This window comes from Meles meles, chromosome 7 (genome assembly GCF_922984935.1).
Source record: "Meles meles chromosome 7, mMelMel3.1 paternal haplotype, whole genome shotgun sequence".
Lineage (NCBI taxonomy): Eukaryota > Metazoa > Chordata > Mammalia > Carnivora > Mustelidae > Meles > Meles meles.
Window position 1 is genome coordinate 23,936,933 of NC_060072.1, and position 22,685 is coordinate 23,959,617.

Consider the following 22,685-nt stretch of genomic DNA (forward strand, 5'->3'; position numbering starts at 1 on the left):
CTGTCACTCAAAAATAAGTCGCTCTTCCAAAATAGGTAAATAAACACAAATTTTAAAAAGAGCAATAATTTCTATTAGTCTCTAGCAAAGTAGAGAAACAGGAAATAGGACAGGTCTTTATGTTTGTTACACCTGCCTTGGGATTCAGTTTCCTAAAATTAAGTCCAAAACAAAGTTCACAGTCTCCTCTGACAATATATGTGGATAGTTGGGTAAGGTCATTCACTTGCCAGACAACATTTGGTGCTATCCAGATAGCCACTTAAAAGAACCATAGTGGATTAAGGAAATCCTTCAGAAAAGAAAGGCATCTGACAGTGCAAGGACAACTAAGGAATTAACTTTAGGGAGAGTCATCTCCAGCCTGGGGAAAAAGCCAGCAAAGGAAAGAGAATCAGAAAGCCAATAAGAATGAAGCAGGCCCCATCTCCTCTCTTGGTGATTGATGCGTTTTCCTAAAGCACTATCTACAATGGCCAAATGGATCATTATTCTTCTGAAGATAAGCAAATCTCCATGATTCAAACGTAAAATCGTAAAAAATCACGTTAACTAAATACTTGGAAAAAAGCTTAACTCAGGAAAACAGAAAGTAGATTGACGGTGACCAGGGGCTGGGGAGTAGAAGAAATGGGGAAATGCTGGTCAAAGGGGACAGATTTGGAGTTATAAGATAAAAAAATTTCAGGGATTTAATACACTGTATGGGGATATAGCTAGGAATACTGTAGTATATACTTGAAAGTTGTTAAGAGAGTAAATCCTAAATGTTCTCACCACAAAAAAGAAATGGTAATTATGTAAAGGATGGAGGTATTAACTAAAACCATGGTGGTCACATTTCACGCCACATAAGTATATAAATTTATATAAATTATATATATATAAATATATATATAATATATTTATATATATATTTATATATATATTTATATATATATATAAATATATATATAAATTTATAGTATTTTATGGAAATTATATCTCAATAAAGCTGAAAGAATAAAACATTTAAAAAGTGCAATAAGCTTTATAGAGCATAGAGTAGTCTTTTAAATATAAATTGTCACCATGATTATGTCTTAGTTAAAATTAAATTCTTGTGCTCCAAATCACAGTGATAGAGAACACACTGAAAAAAGCCAGCCATAGAACCCACCACTCATTCATTCATTTGTTTCTACAAATATTTATGAAGCAACCAAATGTAGGCACTATATCAATAAAAACAACCAACAACTATCTTGGGGTTAAACAAATGGAGCCACACTGCCTGAGTTTGTCCCCGACAATCTCACTTAGTTTAACTATGGGACTTGGACAAGTTCTCAAATCTCTAGATAACTCAATGTTCTTATTTGTAAAATGTGGATAGTGAAAGTACCTTGACATCAGAGGACTGTTGTGAAGACCAAATAGGTTTGCAACTGTAGAGTACTATCCTTATATTTGCATATATACAATGCCTGCCAGACCACATAACAATAACCACAAAACCCCGTAAAACCACAGCCAATCTTTACAAAGCATTTACTACCTGCCCTGGACTAGGCACAGTACACATTTAATAAATGCTGGCCATTGTTTTTATTACTATTACTTGGATCCTTTAGTTTTATATTTTAATGAAAAATCAGAAATATTCTGACTTCTTTAGTTGTTAGTATTGCTGGGTTGATAGTTTTGGCAGGTTTCCATTACTTTCAATATAAAATTAGAGAAAATACACCCAAATACACTACAGGTCTAACGTAATAGTCACCTGACCATATCTTAGTTTAGAACATAAGCTTAAAAGGCCACACAGTAGTTTTAAGAACATATTTTCTGCCCACCAGATAGCATATTCTACAAGCCTTAAAAAAAATGATTATGCTCAAGGTCAAGAGGAGAGTCTGTCTTTCTGGATCTTATTTGACAAAGCAAAGCAAGAAGTGGTTCAGAAAAAAAGTAGTAATGTTAGTAAGTGTTCTAAGTTAGTCAGACATAAGGTTATGTCTGGAAAATCCAACTACAGCAAGGAGAATGAAGGCAGTTCTGAGTCCAGGCATGTTAGAAGCAGGGTGTCATCAGTAAGGTGGTTCAAAGGACTGAAAAACAATAAGAAAAGATTCAGTCAGAAGATGAGAAATTCCAGCCATGGGTAACCACTGCAAGAATCAAGTTTGTCGGGGCGCCTGGGTGGCTCAGTGGATTAAGCCGCTGCCTTCGGCTCAGGTCATGATCTCAGGGTCCTGGTCGAGCCCCGCATCGGGCTCTCTGCTCCGCAGGGAGCCTGCTTCCTCCTCTCTCTCTGCCTGCCTCTCTGCCTGCCTCTCTGCCTACTTGTGATCTCTCTCTCTGTCAAATAAATAAATAAAATCTTTAAAAAAAAAAAAAAGAATCAAGTTTGTCTAGGGACATCTGAAGGTCCCCATCTTATTTTCACTGGCCAGGAACTATGAGGGTCTAACAAATTGTAGGCACTTGAATACTAGTTGTCTGACTGATGCTGGTCTTACTCTGTGAACTAATGCCTGGAAATACGCTTGGGATATCATGCTTACATTTGCATGTCTCTTACCCTTATGAAATTTTAAGTACCCTAAAAGCATCAACTACTTTCCCAACGTGACATTCATAGAGAGACTTTCATAATATAGATATTCAATAAACATTTTCTGAATGAATGAATAACTACCATGAACAAATTAGCAGACACCAAGGGAGTCTGATCCTAAGCCAACTGCCTTCTGAGAGAAATGTTCCTTACATCCTCCCTATCAAGAGCAAAATCGTTTCAGGGTGTGGGGACATCTGTTGGTGCTGTCTGCCAAGAAACTTCAGTGCCACCTTCTAAGAAGAGCAAATCAATTTTCCTTTGGGGAACTACCACACCCTATCCGATCCTGGCTAAGGGCAGGGCAAAGAGTTTAGTGGATCCTCTTTCTCTCCCTGGAATTTGAACCTTAAGCAGAACTTTAAGGACAGAAAAATGGTTGGAGCTGCTTCATCCAGCAGAGCCTAAAGAGGTCATCTGTTGGTTCATGTTGCCTTGATTGCCGTAGCTGTCTTGGTTTCTGTCCTGAGACCTGGTAACGTAGTCCTTCCTTTGAGACAGTGAGCTTCCTTATTTTTTAACAAATTCCTCCTATATATAAGTTAGCAAGAGTCCACTCCAGTAGCTATAAACTGGGAATCCAACTGATGTGCTGTGAAATACATGCACTAGAAGAGTGGTTCTCAACCTTGGAGGCTCAAAAGAATCACCAGGGAGATTTTCAAGTCCAGCACTAAGGTCACACCCCAACCCAATTAAATGAGACTCCATGAGGGCGTGACCAATACCTGTTAAAGTGCCCCAAGTGACTCTAATGCACAGCCAGGGCTGGGAATCACATGCTGTACAATTTAAAAAAAATATGCCCACCTGCGTTCTCTAAGAAAATCAGGACACAAAGGAGTATTTTGTAAGTGACATGTTTTCAAAGACAGAATTTAACCCTAGAGAACTAGCTATGTTCCCACTTGGAGTTTGGTTTTTTTCCTCCCAAGAATTTTTTAAGGAACTAAGAGGGTTTTCATCTTTAATTGCTGTTTTTTACCACCAGGTAAATCTAAAGAACTTCGCAACTGTAAGCACTTTCTAATTTTATTAACAACATGAATAAAGCGCAGTGTCAAGGAAGAAAAGATCCCTGTTGGCTTGTATTTAAAATAGATTGTGATAATCTATTCCAAGCTGGGAATAATTTCCCTAAGGAACCCTAAACTGTGTGGAAAGTGAGGCTGTATTTGGTGACTAGACACTTGTTGACTAGACAGAGATCATGAGAGGGGAGAAAACTGGCATTTTTATGCCTCCTCCACTCCTTCTGTCTAGTGAGTGACCATTTTCTTTTAAAAGTTGTATGAAATGTAGTGAGGAAAAAGCTAGCTAAGGAGCAAAGCAATTAAATCCCACAGAAGACAACAAATGTGTCTACAACAAGAGAGAAAGATATGTTGAAATATTTGATGTTTAGTTTCCTAAAAGAAGAGTTGCCTTTTCACAAGGGTAGTTTCGATAGACGGAGCAAGACAGTATGGTGACATTCCAGAAGAAATCCCAGCTCTGCGTGTACCCTGCACAGGAAATCAAACAGTTACACCAGGAATGGAGAGGAGATGCCTCAATGGTGGTGCCTCCCAATGGCTGCCGTGGCTACTGCACCACTCTCTCTTGACCATCCTCAGGGCTTACAGACTTGACGTGCACACAAGCTCTCCTGAACTCTCCCAGGGTTCACAGAGTCATGCTGCACCTAGAGGATCGGCTCTGGCTCCCACAGCCCTGGCGGGAGACCCAGTGTCCCTAGAGATCAACTGGGTCCATCCTCTATCTGCCAGCTACATACAGTGACTTTTCTCTATTTTTTAACTCTGGTGAAACTGAGTCAGTGGAGAATAGATGTATGTACGGTGATCTGCTTGCATAAGTTTAACAACAGTGCTTAGACAATTTATGGAAGGCATTGTCATCGAATACAGAAGGGAAAAGAATGGGGCTCAGCTCACAAGGTACACGGAAAAGGAGAATATAGATGCATCTTGCATATATTCAGGATGTCCTTTTTATTTTTACTTCATCCCACTTACAAACTCAAGTATCATATGAGAATGCATTTTAAAACATTTTTTAAAAAGTCAAAAAAAAAAAGTCAAATACATTTAAATTAGGTGGTACTCCTTTGTTGTCTTCTTTTATTTCCATTCAATAAATATATCAGGAAACAACTCCTGAGAATAGACCAGTCACTAATAAACAATTTAGACACATGCTTTCCCATAGGTCAAATACTTTTGTTACAAATGAATTCAAAAGATATTTAATTGAGATGCTAGGGTATGCTAACCACATGTCGTCAAAAAACAAAATTTACACCTTCGTGTTTATAATACAATAAATGACCTCTCATGCTGGGCTGTCAATTCATTTTGTCATCCTCTCAAAGTTATTTTTAAGCAACCAGTTGGCACGATCTTTGGAAGAACACTGTGGTCCTAAACTGAGAGAGTGATACTAATTCACTCTTTATTACAGAAGGGCTAAGAACAGCTCACTGTGACAGCAGAAGCAGCAGGAATATAATGGAATCGGTCCCTGTGCATTACTCATTGACCACAGGGCAACACAACTCATAAAAATAGAGGAAGTATAGGACAATGGGAAGAGAGGTGGATTTGGAGTCTGAATACCCACACTGGAATCGTGGCCTCTTGAGATGCACCTGAGACACCACACAGTAGTCACCTCCTGTCATGGTCTCTTCCACTGTAAAATGAGGGTAACAATTACAGCTGCCTCCCCAACAGTTAATAAGAAACAAATCAATAACAGAGGTTCAAACACCACCCACAGTGGCCTGTACTCAATTTTTTGCTGAACCTGACCCTCAATTCCACTAGCATCAAGCCATGAACATCTCAACTGGCTACCATGAATGCCTTTTTACTTCATCATAAATGAGCACCAATCACCTGTGAGCTTTGCCTTCTTTACACTTTCTATGGTTCTCGGTTTTTCTACAGTGATCATATTTACATTTTACAACCACGTTTTACGAATAAAAAGATGTGGGCATATTTTTGAGGTTGGAGTTAAACTGAAGGCACTGAATTCGATGAATGTATGAGTTAAGAGTGTTATGATATTAGTGGGAACTGACCAAAGGACAGAATGTCAGCAAATCAGAACACTGAAATTATTAAGGTGAGAAGCATACTCCATTCTCATTATTCTTGTATGCTTTTAAACATAAGGAAAATTTTCTTTAATATGCTCATTGTGTTCTTATATAGTTAAAAATATTCATTTATTGTCTATAATAATGGCCATTAATTGAGCACTTATTATGCCACAAATGTTTTGAAAATAATCAGACCAACACTATAAGAAATGTACTTTTATCCCCATTTTTATCTATGGGAAAATTCAAATAGTAATTCACCCAAGATTGTGGCCAGTAAATGGTTGTTTACATTATTAGCCCACCCTGTTCTCTTCCATTGTATCTTTCTGTACTATGGAAGCTAGAGAGCTGGTTTTTAGACTCTCTTGTGGCTCTACACTACATATACCCTACGTTTGACATGTAGATACATGCAAGACAAGGAAGATGTGAGAATCAAGCACAGAGATAGGATTCTCTGGCAAGCACAGGACACTATCTTTGGTTGTTTGAGGTAATGGTTGAGGAGGTTATGTGTTCAATTCATAAGAATGATGAGCAGAAGGCAGAATTGGTAGTGGGGTTTTCTCTAAGGAAGGACCTTGTGATATTTGAATGTTTCTGCTGGCTTCATTATTGTTGGCTGAATAGCAAGGAAACTTGTTTCCCAGGCCTGGGAAGTGTGCAAATTTCCCAATAACCTATAATAAAGCCATTTCAGTTAAACAACCTAGAATGAATTCTGTTGTCTACAACTAAAGGATCAAGGCTGAACTGATGAAGTCTTAGATATAAGTGAGGTTTGGTGGGGTGAAGTCCAGAGCTGATGACCAAGAAAGAATTCTTGAGACTTCTTTGGTGCAAAACGGTGGTTTATTAAAGCACAGTGACAGGCACAGGCACAAGGAGCTGCTGTCTGCGGACTGTGAGGAGTGGTCCTAATATGCTTGCAAGTTGGGAGGGGGTTAGGGATGGCCTAAGTCTTTAAGGAATTTTGGAAGCAAGGTTTCCAGGACCTTGAGGGCTAGCTGTTCTGGGGAAAAGGTTATTCATTAACAGTAATAAAACCTTTTTGTGAGACCCTTTAGATATATCAGGGGGCCATTTGTTTGGGAATGATTGTCAACAGTATCTCCAAGGGTTTAGAGATAAAGTTTCCAATGAATTGTTAAAGTAGGCTACAGGATCCTGGTAAGGGGTACGGGTGGGTCAGGCTAGGATTATCCTTTGCCCTTCGCAAAGCTTTAAGGTGGAGAGTCCCTAGAGGAATGTCACTCTGCTTGTTTTAAGGGCTTGTCAGTGGGTAAGGGCATTTAATAATTTTTCTTCTGCATGTTTCCCACATCAGAACCAATGAATCTTTTAGACTGCATGCTTTACCACCTGCCATCTCTATGCTTTTCCCAGTGTTAGATAGTATCTTTTTTATAAAAATTGGCAAGAAAAAAAGAAACAAACAAATCTGGATCCAAGCTTTCTAAAACCAGATATATTTAAGACAACAAAGCTATGACTGAAAAGGGTATAAAGAACCAAAGAAGTTAAACAGAAGAACTTCTTTAAGGCAAGAACTCTGGAAAAGATTAAATCAACTGAAATCTGAAAAAGCAGTAGAAAGTAGAACACAGTGGGACGTTTCAATCAAGGTGAGAGAAAAGTTTAGAAGTGTCTGGCACATATTTCAGAGGAGTTCAGGTGTGAACCCAACACAGCAGTTTGGACTGAACCTGATTACAGAAATTACACTGGGAATCCCATTCACTGGTTTTAAAGATTTCAGGCTAAAAACATACAGTTAAGTTCAGAGGTTAACAACTGGTCCACAGACAAAATCCTGCCTACTGCCTTTTTTTATAAATAAAGTTTTATTGGAACATAATCACTCTTTTGTTTACACACTGCCTATGGCTGCCTTCACATCATAATGCTGAGTAGTGGCCACGGAAATGGAAGAGCCCACAAAGCCTAAAATACATGCTCTCTGGTCCCTTACAAAACAATGTGCTGACCATTGATCTAGGAGGTTGGAAGGGCAAAGTCATTTAGAATTGGTTAGTTTATATAGTTGGTTCTATATAAATGTCAACAGAAGAGGGAACTATGTGGCCAGAAGAGCAGACCAAGGTTCTTTTCCCTGAAGGGAAGAAAACTTTATTATTTTTTTAAATTTTATTTCTTTGAGGGGGTGGGCATAACCATGAGTGGGTAGAGGCAGAAGGGCAGGGAGAGGGGAGAAAGAATCTGAAGCAGAGTCTGCGCTGAATGTGGAGCCTGATCTCAAGACTAAGAGATCATGGGGCTAGATTTCACAGGCCTGAGATCATGACCTGAGCTGAAATCAAAGGTCAGATAATTAACTGACCAAGTCACTCAGGTGCCCCCTGAAGGGAAGTAAACACATAACTCCTTTAGGGGATGCAGTATGCAAGAGGATTTAGTCGGGGTGTATCCTTGCATGTTTATGGGCTAGGGATAAGGAACAGCACAGGTACTCAAGTGAGGAAATGTAGGGAGAGGTTGAAAGAGATGAAAGTAGCCAGAGGATGTCAATGATAAATTGAGAGAGAGAGAGAACACAAATAGAGGTAGAAAGCTGAGACGCTGAGGCTCAAGCTCTAGAGGTATTTAAGGGAGAAAGACAAGATACAGAAAGAAAAGGCAGTCAGAGAATTAAAAGGCAGCCTTTTTGAGGCCACTTCTCAGAGGCCCAGTCATTATGGGTGCCTTCTCAGTGTGCTCCTATTATATCCCAGGCACTGTGTGGGACCCTCAGAGGGTGAGCATACTAGTGAAGGACAAAGGGGCAACCCATAGTACCAGAAGAAGTGCAGTGGCTAAGCAGCTGCCTTGGAATCTGATGGTTGAGGAAGACTGTAGCAATCTTCATAGAGAAAGGTGGCCTCTGGGTAGCACCGGTAATTTGGAGGAGTAAGTGCTATCCTGAAAGGGGTCTCTGGGAATTTCACATACTGAGATGGAGTTGTGCTCCAGAAGTGATTAAGATGAAAGGAAGGAGATGAAATGGTAGCCGAAAGGCACAAATGGGTCTCATGTTGCTTTCTGAGAGATGGGTGTTGTAACCAAAATCGGTTTTCATCACACAGAGCTGGTGGTGAGGCCATAGCAGCATTCTTTGTAAAAGGACTTGACCCGCGGGTTGAGCAGCTTCCATTCTCTCTGACTATCAGATTTTTCTGTGTTTTGGAAACACAGAAAGGAATGCCAAGTCTTCTGAAAACCACTGTAAATGCTATCTACATGGTGCCTGTGGCTACTTTATGCAAGGGTAATGAGAGAATGACCAGAATAAAAATACTCTGTGACCTTTCTCAGCAGCAAATGGGCAGTGTGATTGAGTAAGCACAGAAAAAAAGCAAGAGCCCATCCTGAGTGGAAAGAGCACAACAAAAGACAGTTATTAAATGAATCAACCCACTTGGGCCCACAGGAGAACCTGCTGATGCAACTGCATGAACTCCCCCAGGAATAAAATGAGAGGTCAGTTCAGACACTCGGTGGTGGTATTATACAAGCTGAAGAAGCAAAAAGAATCCTATAAGCCCCAACCTTAGAGGACTCTGGAAGAAAGCTGAGATTTCTTTATCATCTGGCCATGTTTTTGTCACTGCTGAAGACCTGCAACTCAAACCTAGAGAAGTGATTTTGATTTTTTGGGTCCCTTTTCCATCTATAGAAATGAGGATGATAAATATCGCGAGTCGCTCCTCAAAGGGTTTGGACCACTGCTATCAAAATATTACTCTTGTGGAAACTCAACACACAGATGTTGAGTTCTAGCAATTCTCTCCATCTCTAAGGAGCACTTTGGAAACCACAGAGAAGCAAGACTTAGACACTCACTGCGTCTAACAAGAAAGGCACAGGAAGTGGGTTTCTGCAAAATCCTGCGGAGTGGCATCTCTGTGGACTCTGTCACTCCATGTGGTACTTCCTAGTAAAGCAAGCTGTGTGGGGAATGCTGGTGGCTGGCAGGGGCAATAATACTTAAGAGGATACTGGTTGGGGCGCCTGGGTGGCCTTCAGCTCAGGTCATGATCCCAGGGTACTGGGATCGAGCCCCGCATTGAGCTCTCTGTTTAGCAGGGAGCCTGCTTCTTCCTCTCTCTCTCTGCCTGCTTCTCTGCCTACTTGTGATCTCTCTCTGTCAAATAAATAAATAAAATCTTTAAAAAAAAAAAAAAAAAAGAGGATACTGGTTAAGAGTATGGATTCTAGGGGCACCTGGGTGGCTCAGTTGGTTGAGCATCTGCCTTCGGCTCAGATCATGATCCTAGGGTCCTGGGATCAAGCCCCAAATCAGGCTCCCTGTCCACAGGGAGCCTGCTTCTCCCTCTCCCACTCCCCCTGCTTGTGCACCCTCTCTCTCTTTGTCATATAAATCTTTAAGGAAAAAAAAAAAAAAAGAGCATGGATTCTAGATCCAGACCACCTAGATCAGAATCCCAGCTCCTCCACTGTCTACTGGGTGACTTTTTATAAATCTATCAACCTCTCTGACCCTCAATTTCCTCACTTATATAGACAATAACTGTACATACTTCAGAAGGGGACAGGAAAGACTAAAACAAAGAATGAAGGTAAAGTACTCAACACAGTGCCTGAAACATGAGAAGCAACCTAAAATATTAGCTGCTAATATTATTATAGTTTGATATTAATGAAGGCTCAAGCAACATGCCATGGGAAGGAAATTATAGAAATACTGGCCAGACTTGAAATCAGAGAGTCGAAGAAAAAATTTCTGGAAAAATGCTAAAATTATTTCACAACTATCATTTGCTTATTACTGCCATGAGGCAGGTAAGCTACCAATAACTGAAGCCCACAGACCATTGCTTAATTCCATTTCACCTGACATTTCCAGCCACTCCCCCAGTATTTCAACAAGCCTTGTAGGAAATACAAATATGCAGCCCTATGCTTCTCCCTTTGTTTCTAATCTTCTTAAGGCCAAGAAGCAAAATGAAGAGGCGAAAACAAAAAATGCTAATGGCCTGAGAAGTAGTATGTCTACACCCAGGGGTGGGGGGCCTAGGTGAAAATTTCCTCTAACCATGGAAACATCTAGGATTGAACTACCTAGGATAGGAAGCCTGGCACCCAGAAAGAGCTGTGAGAAAAGAGGGATTCAGAAAGAACTTGCCAAGGACAGTGTCAAGTTTTCTGAGCATGAGGAACCAGCTTTGGCTTGAGGACCAAAGCTCATTAGCCATCGGAGGTCCAGAGATTATATGAGGTCGTATAAACGGAATCGCCAAACTCAGTAAGTAAGAAAATAAAGGAACACACTGGCAAAGATCATCCTCAAAAACACATCTCAGCCCAGAAATGAACGTAAGGAACTCTGTTCCAAGCAAGGGATCCAACTCCCCTTTGGCTCCAAAATGCTACCAAGAAATGAACCAGTAAAGAAACAGAAGCCCCAGCTTATGTTGTTTAGCAACACCTCCCAAATACTATTCAAACACAGCCTTTGTTTTCTGGTGCAGTTATTTGACAAAGTTAAATATCGTTTTCAAGACAATGAAAAAATAAAAATATTAGAAGCCCTCCAAAAATGAAATCATATGGCCCACTCTCTAGATTTAGCAAACATCTTTCTTCCTCCCATGTTGTCCTTTATTAAAATCTAATACTAATGTGGGGTTAATGTGACAGCCCTGAGTACACAGATGAAGTTATAAAGGAAATAAGCTTTTATTACTTTTCCAAAGACAAAGCAATAACTTAGAATAACAGAATGATGTTAAACTTTCTACCACTTTCCACCCTCAAACTCTCTCCTTTTCTTTCTCCATATTACAGGAAAATTCTCTAAAAAAAATTAAAACTCCATTTATGAGTTTACAATAGAGCCATAACTAAGAATAATCTCATATTTTTGTAACAACATCTGCCAGAGGCAGGGAAAACTGTCTTTGAAATTATTCCCCAAATTTAACTCAGTTTCTTATTTTCAAGTATATTAGGCTAACTGATGCTGTATTGTTAGATGGGACTTCTCCTTCTTACCCACTCCCCTTAGCCACTTAACCACCAAATTCTTTTTTTCTTTAGCCTCCTGAATATCTCTCAGATTTGTCACTTCCTTTCAGTACTCCTCATATTTCAGATGCTGTCAATCTTCTCAAAAGCATCCTCCTAGCCCACTGGACTGGGATCCTTGTAAGCTATCTGATTTCCTTCCTTCCCTGCTTAAAAAAGTCAACAACTTCATATCACTTACAGAATCATGTCCCCACTCTTTAGCATGCCCCACTTATATGTCTGTCTACTCTCTCCTCCATCCCCCTAACCCTCTCCTCCTTCCCTACTTCCCATCCTTGCACACAGATGTGCACACACCCCCTTAGTATGACCACCACCCATCACCAACACTTAACTCTTACAGTTCTAGGAAGCCTGTGGTTCTTTGATCCTCCCATGCTATTGTAAACTCACTTTTCACGTTCTGTGTCTTAGTTACGCTTCCTTCTTGCTTACGGCATTTAACAAAGAGTTACATAGTTCTTATCATGCCAGGTCTTACTCCATGAGCTTTGTGAGTATTAACTCATTCAATCATTAAAACCCTGTGAGACGGATACTATTATTCTCCTCATTTTATAAATGATGAAACCCTGGCACAGATCAGTTAGGAAACTTGCCCAAAGCCACACAGCAAGTAAATTGGTGGAGGGAGGGAAGAGGCAAGATCCAAACCCAGGCAGTCCAGCTCCATGTCTGCACCCCTCACCACACATGCTCTGCCTCCTTCTGCCTCTTCCTTGCTCTGTATCAGCTCCTCTGCAAAGCCCCCTCTGAATACGGACCACAACCGCACAGCAACCCCACTTAATGGGTCTCATGAAGAGTCTTACCATATGATAACTATCACAACCTTTCTTCTCATTTTCGACCACAAGTTGCTAGAAGGTGGACGCTATCATTCATCATGGTATCTCAGCACACGTGCTCAATACCTGTTTGATGAATGACCCAATAAGGATGACAGATAACCTTATTACATGTTTCATAGTTGGTATAAGGAGAAATTCAAAGAAAGTGGAAGCTAAGGATTATGTGGTTCTTTCAACATTTCATGTTTCCGCTAACATTCTATCAATGCCATAAATTGCAGGAAACACTTGCATGCACGCCTCTACCCCCATCCTCAGTTGCATAGATTGGCACGGTCTGATAGGGTGGTCTCAGATCCTAGAAATGATCTCTATCTGCGTTGTCCCACATGTTGAGCACTTGGCTGGAAAGACTGAGAAACTGAATTTTTTTATTTTACTTTATTTTAAATTTAAATAATCACAAGTAGATGCTACCTAACATATTGTATAGTACATGTCTAGACCATTTTCAAATCGTCAAGTGGCAGAGAATAGAGCAGTGAGAGGAAAAGAAAGTGGGAAGCAGTTAGAAATATGCAAAGAACACATGGTGCTGGGATAGCAAGCCTGCCTTGTGTGACCAGAACTATGGAGTTTATTGGGACTTTCAAGGCCAAAAATGGGACATTCCTAGGCAAACCAGAACCATTGGTCAACCTACTCAGTGCCTGGAAGGAACTAAAAGTATATTCCATGCAGGAACTCAGGAAACTGAAGCAAGAGGTGGAGCAGGAAAAACACTGAGTTTGGGCTGGTCATTGTCTTGGAAGCCATACCCTCTTCAGATTTCCATGTATCTACATATCCTAACACCCAGGTTCTAACACAGAAATTTCAAACAAATGTGTACCTGCTTTTTTTTTCAAATATATGTGCTTTATTTTACTGATCTGTCTCTTACCAGGGAAATCAAGACGGCAGCTATTCAAATGTCTTTGATCTGTCATTTACATTTCCATTCTCATCCCATAATCTGTTAATCTTTCCAGTATCTCAGTACAAGGCTGAATTAAATTCCCATATTGAATCCCAACATGAAAGGCATTTCTTTGTGAGCAGCTCAATATGATGTTCTTCTAAATGACATTTAAAATGTTCGGCTCAGTAATGGGATGATAAAGAAGGGCACCCGGTGTTAGTACACATCGGTAAAAAGAACATTTTTTTTTATTAGTCAGAAACCAAAAAGATAGAACAAGATAATTAAAAAAGAAAAAGTTTATTCCTGCCAGACTGCCACAAGAGTATTATGACTCAAAATGTAATAGTCACTGAATTCCTACAGGAATCTAACTTCTTAAAAAGACATCAGACATCAAAGTCTGAGTCATGCCACATTAACCACCAATGGCCAAAGAAAAGTTTGAATACCACTGGAAAAGTTAAATATTAGACTTTCCCTGAAACATTTAAACTCAGAGAAATAGGTATTGCAGTTGCCATACCGACTTGTGTGCATTCTTTATAGGTTTCCAGACCAATCTTTGCTCCCCCCTTCTGTTGCTATGGTGACCCAAATAAATTCTCTCCTGAGATTCATTTCTCTCAGATGCCAATGCATCAGGTCAAGCAGACAGGCAGGCTAGCAAATAACGCACTGGCCTAAACATTCTCACACTCTCTGGGCAGCCACAAAGAGCTTTCCTCGACACATCACACCCTATCTCAACATGTTCAAAACTGTAATTCTATTACATTGAGAAAAAAAATTATTCCAAGATTTGGTGGTACTTTTATTTGTCTAACTAACAAGATGAATCCCTGTACAAGGCAAAGCGTAAGAAGCTGAACACCAGAAATTCTCCTAACATCCACTTCCATCACTCATGCTCACCAGTAAGACTGACTGATGGTTCTCAGTAAAATAAAGATAAATGCAAGGACTTTCACAGTCCAACCTCCATACAGTATTAGCAGATACGGTATTTACTACTTAGAATTAGGGATGAGGGAGACTGAGGTATTAGCCCAAAAAATTCATGAAGGAAGAAGATTTGGTTCATAGAAAATATGCAGACATAATTCTAGGGGAAAAAGCCTTAAAGCCCTTTTGTCATTAGAGATGTTACAGTTTAAAGCCCCTAGTGTTTGAGCATCTTCTCCCCCTGCATGTGTTAAATCTGTATTACATACAGTGCAAATATTTCTCAAGATAGAGCAGCATACCAAGCAGCATTTCACAGTGACAGTATATATGTAACAGGAAGCAAAGAGATGCTACCCACATTCTCTAAAAATCCAAGTCTGTTAATTTTACCCAAAGATGTACAACATTTTGACCCCAAAACTAATACAAGGCACATAATAAGAAAGGCAGAAATAAGAGCTGGGCATTCTACTCTAGGGCTGCTAGTACATTAACACTTCCCTCTGCCCATTAGTAATGCCTCACTACAACCTAATAAAAGTTGTTACCGCCACTTTGGGTACAGAAGGATAAATTAACTTGATGAAGGTCACACAGCCAAGAAGAACTTGTATGGGAGTTTAAGTCTTAGGTAAGTGCCTGGGCTTGTTACCCCCATGCTGTACTGTTCCTGTGGGTCCCCAGTACACTTGGATGAATCAGACCGACTAGAGACTTTCTACCTTCAAATGGCTCCAAATCACTATCTATCCTCCACCTCTAAACATACATGTGCTCACTCACTCTCTCCTTCTCATCCCCCCTTCTGTCTCTGTCTTTTTCCCAGTGCTCTGAGACCAGAATATCATTGCCCAGCTGTTTTCTGGGGAGCTTAGCACTGCTAGAACAGGACGTTACTCCTCTACCATATTTGCGGTACAGGGCAGAAATGAAATTCTCAGGAGCCAGAGACTACAGACCAGAGGAAGTTTGCACTGAACCCAGGGGAGCACACAGAGGTTACCACTGTCTTGGAAGACAGAGGTGAGGAGACCAGGAAGATAAAAAACAAGCACATACTTTCCATTTCTATGTCATGGTTTCCCCCGAAGCTAGGGAAAAAAAAAAAAAAAGAGGGGCCCCCACACTTGTACACAGGATACTCTGGCCAGACTCTGAGGAGCAGCTGATTCAACCAGAGGGCTGGATAAATCAGCATGGAAAACTATGAGCAAATAACAAGTGCAATGAGGCTAGAGATCCAAAGAGAAAGAATGGGAACGAACAGAAGAGAGGGAGTGGGCCAGTCCATAACTGGCCCTTTTGTGCCCACCCCACCCAGGCTCTGAGCCCCCTGCAGTGGACCCACCAGGGCCTGCTGTCCCCTCCTGCTCATCCAGCTCCATAGCATTTGCCTCTCTCCTTCCTCTCCAAGACAGGTTTAAACCGAGGCTGGTATTTTGAGGGTCAGCATGGGTGTTTTTCAGTGACTTTTGAATACTATTAACCTTTTCTTATAAACCAGTGTCTTTCTCTTATTAAGAACTTAAAACTATATATGCTGGAGATTCTCTGGTCTTGAAATGCCAGTTGGATTTCTTAACGGCCATCCATGCAAACGGGACTACACATGAAGAAATCTGCCTTAAAGGCAGCTAACTTTTGGAGGGGAATACATCTACTCTATATATCAAGGGATACCTGTTTTTGATATCAGACATCAAAGGAGTTATGAACATTCATATTCCTCTCCAAAGGACAGCCAGGAATCTTATAAGCAGAGTCCTAGAATGACTCACTTGTTAGCGTTTGCTGCCCAGGGCACAAGATGTCTCATCAACAAGACTTGGGGTTTTGGATAACTGCCTCTTAAGTGGATTCGGCTCTTAACCTGGATTGCATATTTTCCTCCTTCATTACATATGATTTAATTTCTTAAGGATTAAATTATTTTTAAAGTTCTTCTAAATTAAATGAAGAGTAAATAAAAAGATCTCTGAAAAAAAACTGAGTAATTTTATTAGGAATATGATAAATGTGATAGGTTGCAGTAGCCTGAAAATCCCATTATATGCAATTAAGGAGCTACATTAATGTAATTGTAGACTTCCTAGCATTTTAGCCCAGCACATACAGTATTTACAGATAATTGCATAGTAAGGGGGAAAATGCAAGCTGTGAGTCTAGCATGCACGTGACTTACGTTGTCAAATTAAAACCTGGTTGGGTTTCTCTTTGAGTTATTATCTCTAAAAAGCTTAATTTTTATCTTTTCAAGATGGGAAAATGCACAGGCATGCAAATGAAATGTTTCCTGTTAAAAACCATACAAAGTGCCATGAAATTACAGGCACTATTAAAATAAAGTAATAGTGATTTGGATAATACTAACTCCAGATTTGTAACTCTTTGACTAGAACTTCACTGAACAAAGAATTCTAAGGCAAATTAATATTGTAAACAGCATGCAAGGATAGATAACTTACTTTTATGCTTATGAGACCTCCTATGTGCACATTATTAGCATAAAAATGATCCGAAAGTAACAAAAGAACCAATGGGTAACAGGAAAATACCACGGAAAAAGTGCTCACCTAGGCTGGAAGAAATCTGAATTCCTATTCTACTCTGTTGACAATAAATTACATAATCCTGAAAAAAAAATTAAACACTCCACATCTCAGTGTCTTCGATTACAAAACTCAATGGTTGAAACAGATAAGCCACAAAAATCTCCTCAATCTAGAAATTATGTTATCTGTTATCTTACAGTTATCTGTTATCTACCTATTGAGGCAAGTCCTGGTAGGATGAATACTTTTCAACTATCAGGTTGAATTATTAATCTCAATTTAAAACCAGTGCTACATGTATTTTTAAATTGCTAAACTTCTCATTAATTTAAGTTCACCTACCTTCAGAGATGATAGTGGAGTAACATGGACCAGACACTTGTGATGAGTCAAGAACTGTAATAGCCACTTCTACGTATACTGAATAGGTTTACTCTGTGGGGAAAGAAAAATACCAAATTCAGCTTGTGCAGTGCTAATTTTATATTAAAAGAGGTTATAATCATTCTGAATTCATTTAACTTAAATATGTGCCTAAGACCATGGTCATGATCACAGCGGTCATCATCCTAAAGCCTGTGACAAAACACCTTACACAGCGTAGATAAAATGACGTCTCTGTTCCACAGATGTACAGAGTAATAAGCCTTGGAGAGGTGAAGATGGGCAACTTGTCCCAGGCCACCCAGCCAGCATATGCAGGAGCCAGGACTTGAACTCAGGTCAGACACTAAATCTAAAGCTATGCACAAACCAGTGTGTACACACACTCAAGAATGATGTTATTCCCTTCTTCCCACTGCCCTCTAATCATTAAAGAGGTCAGAGAGAAGTGGATATATAATAAACACCCACTATCTAATTTCTCCTGCCGAATTCATGAAGAATAAGTAACCGATCTAGTGTCTTCCCCACTCCGGCTCCTGTATGATAGAAAACAAATATTCTTGCTAAAGGGCTTGGATGGAAGCTATCAACAGGAATGAAATCTCAAATGATAGCTGCCCAGAACCACAGAGCAATACATTATCACTCATATAGTTCATGGAACATTCATTCATTTTCTTTAACATCAAGTTTAACTTTGCAAGAAGCGAGTTATGTTATAAAACAGCAAAAAAAAAAAAGTCTGAAAATGTTGATATGTTTGTCTATCTAGTGGAAGAGAGACAATTTGCAGCAAAATAATTGGTACATTTTCCCACTGCATTATGTTTCTCAAAACATGTTACTGTGGGAGGAGATTAGCTTCCCCTTTCTTCAGGAAGAAAATGACTTGTCTCCTATAGTGAATAGAACTGTCATTCCAAGAGCTGACAAATGCTAACAACCTTTAGAGGTGCAATGTGCCAGCATCTAAAAAACAAATAAAATAAAATGAAGAATCCAGTAACCAAAGAAAGGTCATGAAAAAATAATAGGGTAGTACCCTTAAATGTTAAAAAAAAAAAAAAAGTACTGGAAATCTGCTTAATGTTAGAAATAAGTCATATACTAAAATGAAAGGAAAAAGAAGTAAATAATTCTAAATTAAAATCACTTCAATTAGTTTACATTTTTATGTTAGATGTATAGCACCATATTAAATATAATGGATTCTATTCTGTTTTGCTAAAAATGCAGTTGCATTAGGAAGAAAATTAATAGATCTGGCCACAGATGTTTCAAACAGTCATTATCAGAGCCAGAGTTGAGACCATCAGAGCTGAGGTAGCACTGTTCTATCATGTACTCTTACACCTTTGGTCCCATGATCTTGATGGGATTATTTTGGTGACAGAGAAAAACCGATCTGATACCCTAAGATGATGCTAGATAGATAAGGAAGGGGTCCTGAGAGGCCATTATACAGAGCTGGCTGGGATTCTGGCAGATGATGCAATCAAAAGATGCGTCCGGTCAATCTTTGTCTCCCTTTTTCCTGTCAGAAAAGGCTCTCAAATAATGACATTTCTATGGCAGTATTTTCTTTTTGCTGTTTGTTATTCTCATCAGATAAAAATCTATAACTGATAAAACTTAAATTTTTGTCTGTCAAGATAGAGTACTTAAATTCTTGTTAAACTAAGTACATTCCCAAATACTTAATCATCACAAAATTGGGGGGGGGTGTGCTGCTAAAAAACCAATGTGTACCTTAGAGAAGGGAGTTTTAAACAATGTTAAGCACTGTTCTGTACTTCGTGAACATGAACATGTAAGTATTAGAGGTGGAGGGGTCTTCAGCAGATATCCCAAAGGTCTACAAAAGAAATGCAGTTCTTCACAAATAATCCATAACAGAAATACTAAGTACTTGATGTGTATAAAGTTATTTGCCCTTCACAGTTCTATGAAATGTACTATGATCATCATTACTTTGAAGAAAAAGAAACAGAGGATTGGAAGATCTGAATATTTAGTCAAGGTGCCACTGATAAGTGGTCAAGTTTAGATTTGTTAATTTTCTATTTGAAGTTAGTCATTGTGAATTTTACATTGCTGGATGTTGGATTTTTTATATTCTTTTCTTGAGCTGTATTCTGGAATGTTATATAAAGTTTCTTGGGAAGAATTTGTTTCTTTCAGGTCTTGATTTTAAGGTTTGCTAGGCATGACAAGAGCAGTGTTTTAGTGAAGGGCTAAGTATTCTTCACAACTAAGGCACAATTTTTCAGAATACACTACCTGATGATCCATGAATTATGAGGTTTTATACTCTGGCTGGTGGAAAAAGAAACTTGCTCAGTCTTATGTGAGATCCTAGTATTATCCCTCTAAACCTTGCAGGTGGTTCCCTTCCTATCCTTAGTAGTTTCCTCTCATTAATGAGCAGGTTCTCATTCAGCCAGATTCCGGAGGAACCCTCTGCAGATTTCTGGGGCTCTCTCTCCAAGGCCATCTCTCTTCTCTACAACATTCTACCTTGTAAATTTTGTCTCTGGCCTCCCAAGAATCTTAGTTCTGTCATCTCACTCAAGGCACCTGCCCTGATCTACCTGAGTTCCCTTTGCCTGCACCTTAGCCTGGAAACTCTCTAGGCAGTGAGCAAGGGCAATTACAGACTCACCTTATTTGTTTCCCATAGTGCAAAGATCACAGTCCTTCATGACATGATGATGTCCAATATCTCAAAAGCTGTGTTACATATGTTTCCTGACTTTCTAGTCATTTCAGAAAGGAAGATAAATCTAGTTCCTTTCACTCCATTTTAGACAGAAGCAGATGTTCTCAAGCTCAGCTTTGAAGCCATGCTCTCAGTTTTCAGAACCTGAGACCATAACTGCTATGCTAGTTTTTATGAAGTAGTTCAGACCAGAGACGTTAAATAACTAATGAACATACCCCCCCAAAAAAGACAACTATTTCTTTTTTTTTAATACAGGTTTTTCCTAAAATACTATTATTTATACAGTGGTATTCGAAGGGGTAGGAGAAATAGAGTCAGAGCTTCTGTGAGTTAAGTATTTTCTACAAAGCTCAACTATTAGATTTTCCTCTGAGGGAATGCTTACATCTTCTGGGAGCACTAGTCCTGGAAGATCATCTATAGAACATTTTAAAAAATTGCATGTTGATGATATGGTGGGTTGGCTTAGCCCATTAAGCATCCCACTCTTGATTTCAGCTCAGGTCATGATCTCAGGGTGTGAGATTAACTGCTGCAGCAGACTCCACACTCAGTTGGGAGTCTGCTTAAGACTCTCTCTCTGTCTCTACTTTTGCCCCTCACCCCACTCACATGTGCACACTCTCTAAATTACATAATTTTAAAAAAAAAATTACATGTTTATCTTCATGAATCTTACATAAGTATCCATGTAGAATATGAATGGTGGGGGTTACTAAAGTCTCTTTATCAGGGAATATCTAAGTACTGCAGACATATATCTCACTTTATCCAACAGATCTGTTCCTTTAAAGAGCCATGCCTAAATGACTATACTGTACAAACTGAAACTAATAGAATGCTGTCTATTAACTATACTGAAATTGAAATACTTAAAATTTTAAAAATATGTAGAACATTAAAAAAAAAGTTGTGCTTAAATCAAATCTGAGCAAACTGAATGATCTCAAAAGCAACAGCGAAGCTTACTGTTTAAAACAATAATAATCTCTTTTGTGAACTGGATCAAAGCCCCCATTGTCTTCATGGAAGCCTGCCAAGCCTCATAATTAAAAGTACACGTTTAACCCAAAAAACAAATAATCCTGTTAAAAAAATGGGCAGAATCGGGGGCACCTGGGTGGCTCCGTGGGTTAAGCCCCTGCCTTCAGCTTGGGTCATGATCTCAGGGTCCTGGGATTGAACCCCACATCGGGCTCTTTGCCCAGCAGGGAGCCTGCTTCCTCCCTCTCTCTCTCTGCCTGCCTCTCTGCCTACTTGTGATCTCTGTCTGTCAAATAAATAAATAAAATCTTTAAAAAACAAAAGGGCAGAAGATATGAACAGACATTTTTCCAAAGAAGACATACAGATGACTAATAGATACATGATAGGATGCTCAACATCTATCACCCAGGCCAGTCAGAATGGCTAAAATTAACAACACAGGAAACAACAGGTGTTGGTGAGGATGTGGAAAAAGGGAAACACTGTTGCACTGTTGGTGGCAATGTAAACTGCTGCAGCCAGTCTGGAAAACAGTATGGAAGATCCTCAGAAAGTTATAAATAGAACTACCCCATGATCTAGCAATTGCACTAGTAGCTATTTACCCAAAGGATACAAAAGTACTGATTTGAAGGGATACATGCACCCCAATGTTTATAGTAGCATTATCAACAACAGCCAAATTACAGAAAAAGCCCAAATGTTCCTCTACTAATGAACTGATAAGGAAGTGGTGTGTGTATGCATGTGTAGCACTCATTCATATATATATATATATAGTAGAATATATTATATAACATTATATGACATATAGTATTCCTTTATATATAATGAATACTACTCAGCCATAAAAGTGAATGAAATCTTGCCATTTGCAATGATGCGGATGGAGCTAGAGAGTATTACATGAAGTGAAAAAAAGTCAGTCAGGGAAAGACAAATACCATATGATCTCACTCCTATGTGGAATTTAAGAAACAAAAGAAATGAACATGGTGGGGGAAAAAAGAGAGGCAAACCAAGAAACAGACTCTTAACTATAGAGAATAAATTGATGGCTAATGGAGGGTAGGGTGGTGGTGGAATGGGTTAAATTAGTGATAGGTATTAAGGGTGGGGCACTTGTGATGAGCACCAGGTGTTGTATGTAAGTGATGAATCACAAATTCTACATCTGAACTAATATCGCACTGTGTGTTAACTAGCTGGAGTTTAAATAAAAACTGGGAAAAATTTAAAAAATTTTTAAAAAGCAAAGCATATTAGAGGGGAGGTAGGTGGGGGGATGGATGAAACAGGTGAAGGGGACTAAAAGTACACTTATCTTGATGAGCACTGAGTAATGTACAGAATTGCTGAACCACTGTATTGTACCACTGAAAGTGGTATCAAAATTTTAAAAATTAATAAAAATTAATAAAATTAATAAAAACAAAGGCACAGGTTTAAGAATCAGGCAGACCTGGGGCGCCTAGGTGGCTCAGTGGGTTAAAGCCTCTGCCTTCGGCTCAGGTCGTGATCCCAGGGTCCTGGGATCGAGCCCCGCATTGGGCTCTCTGCTCCGCGGGGAGCCTGCTT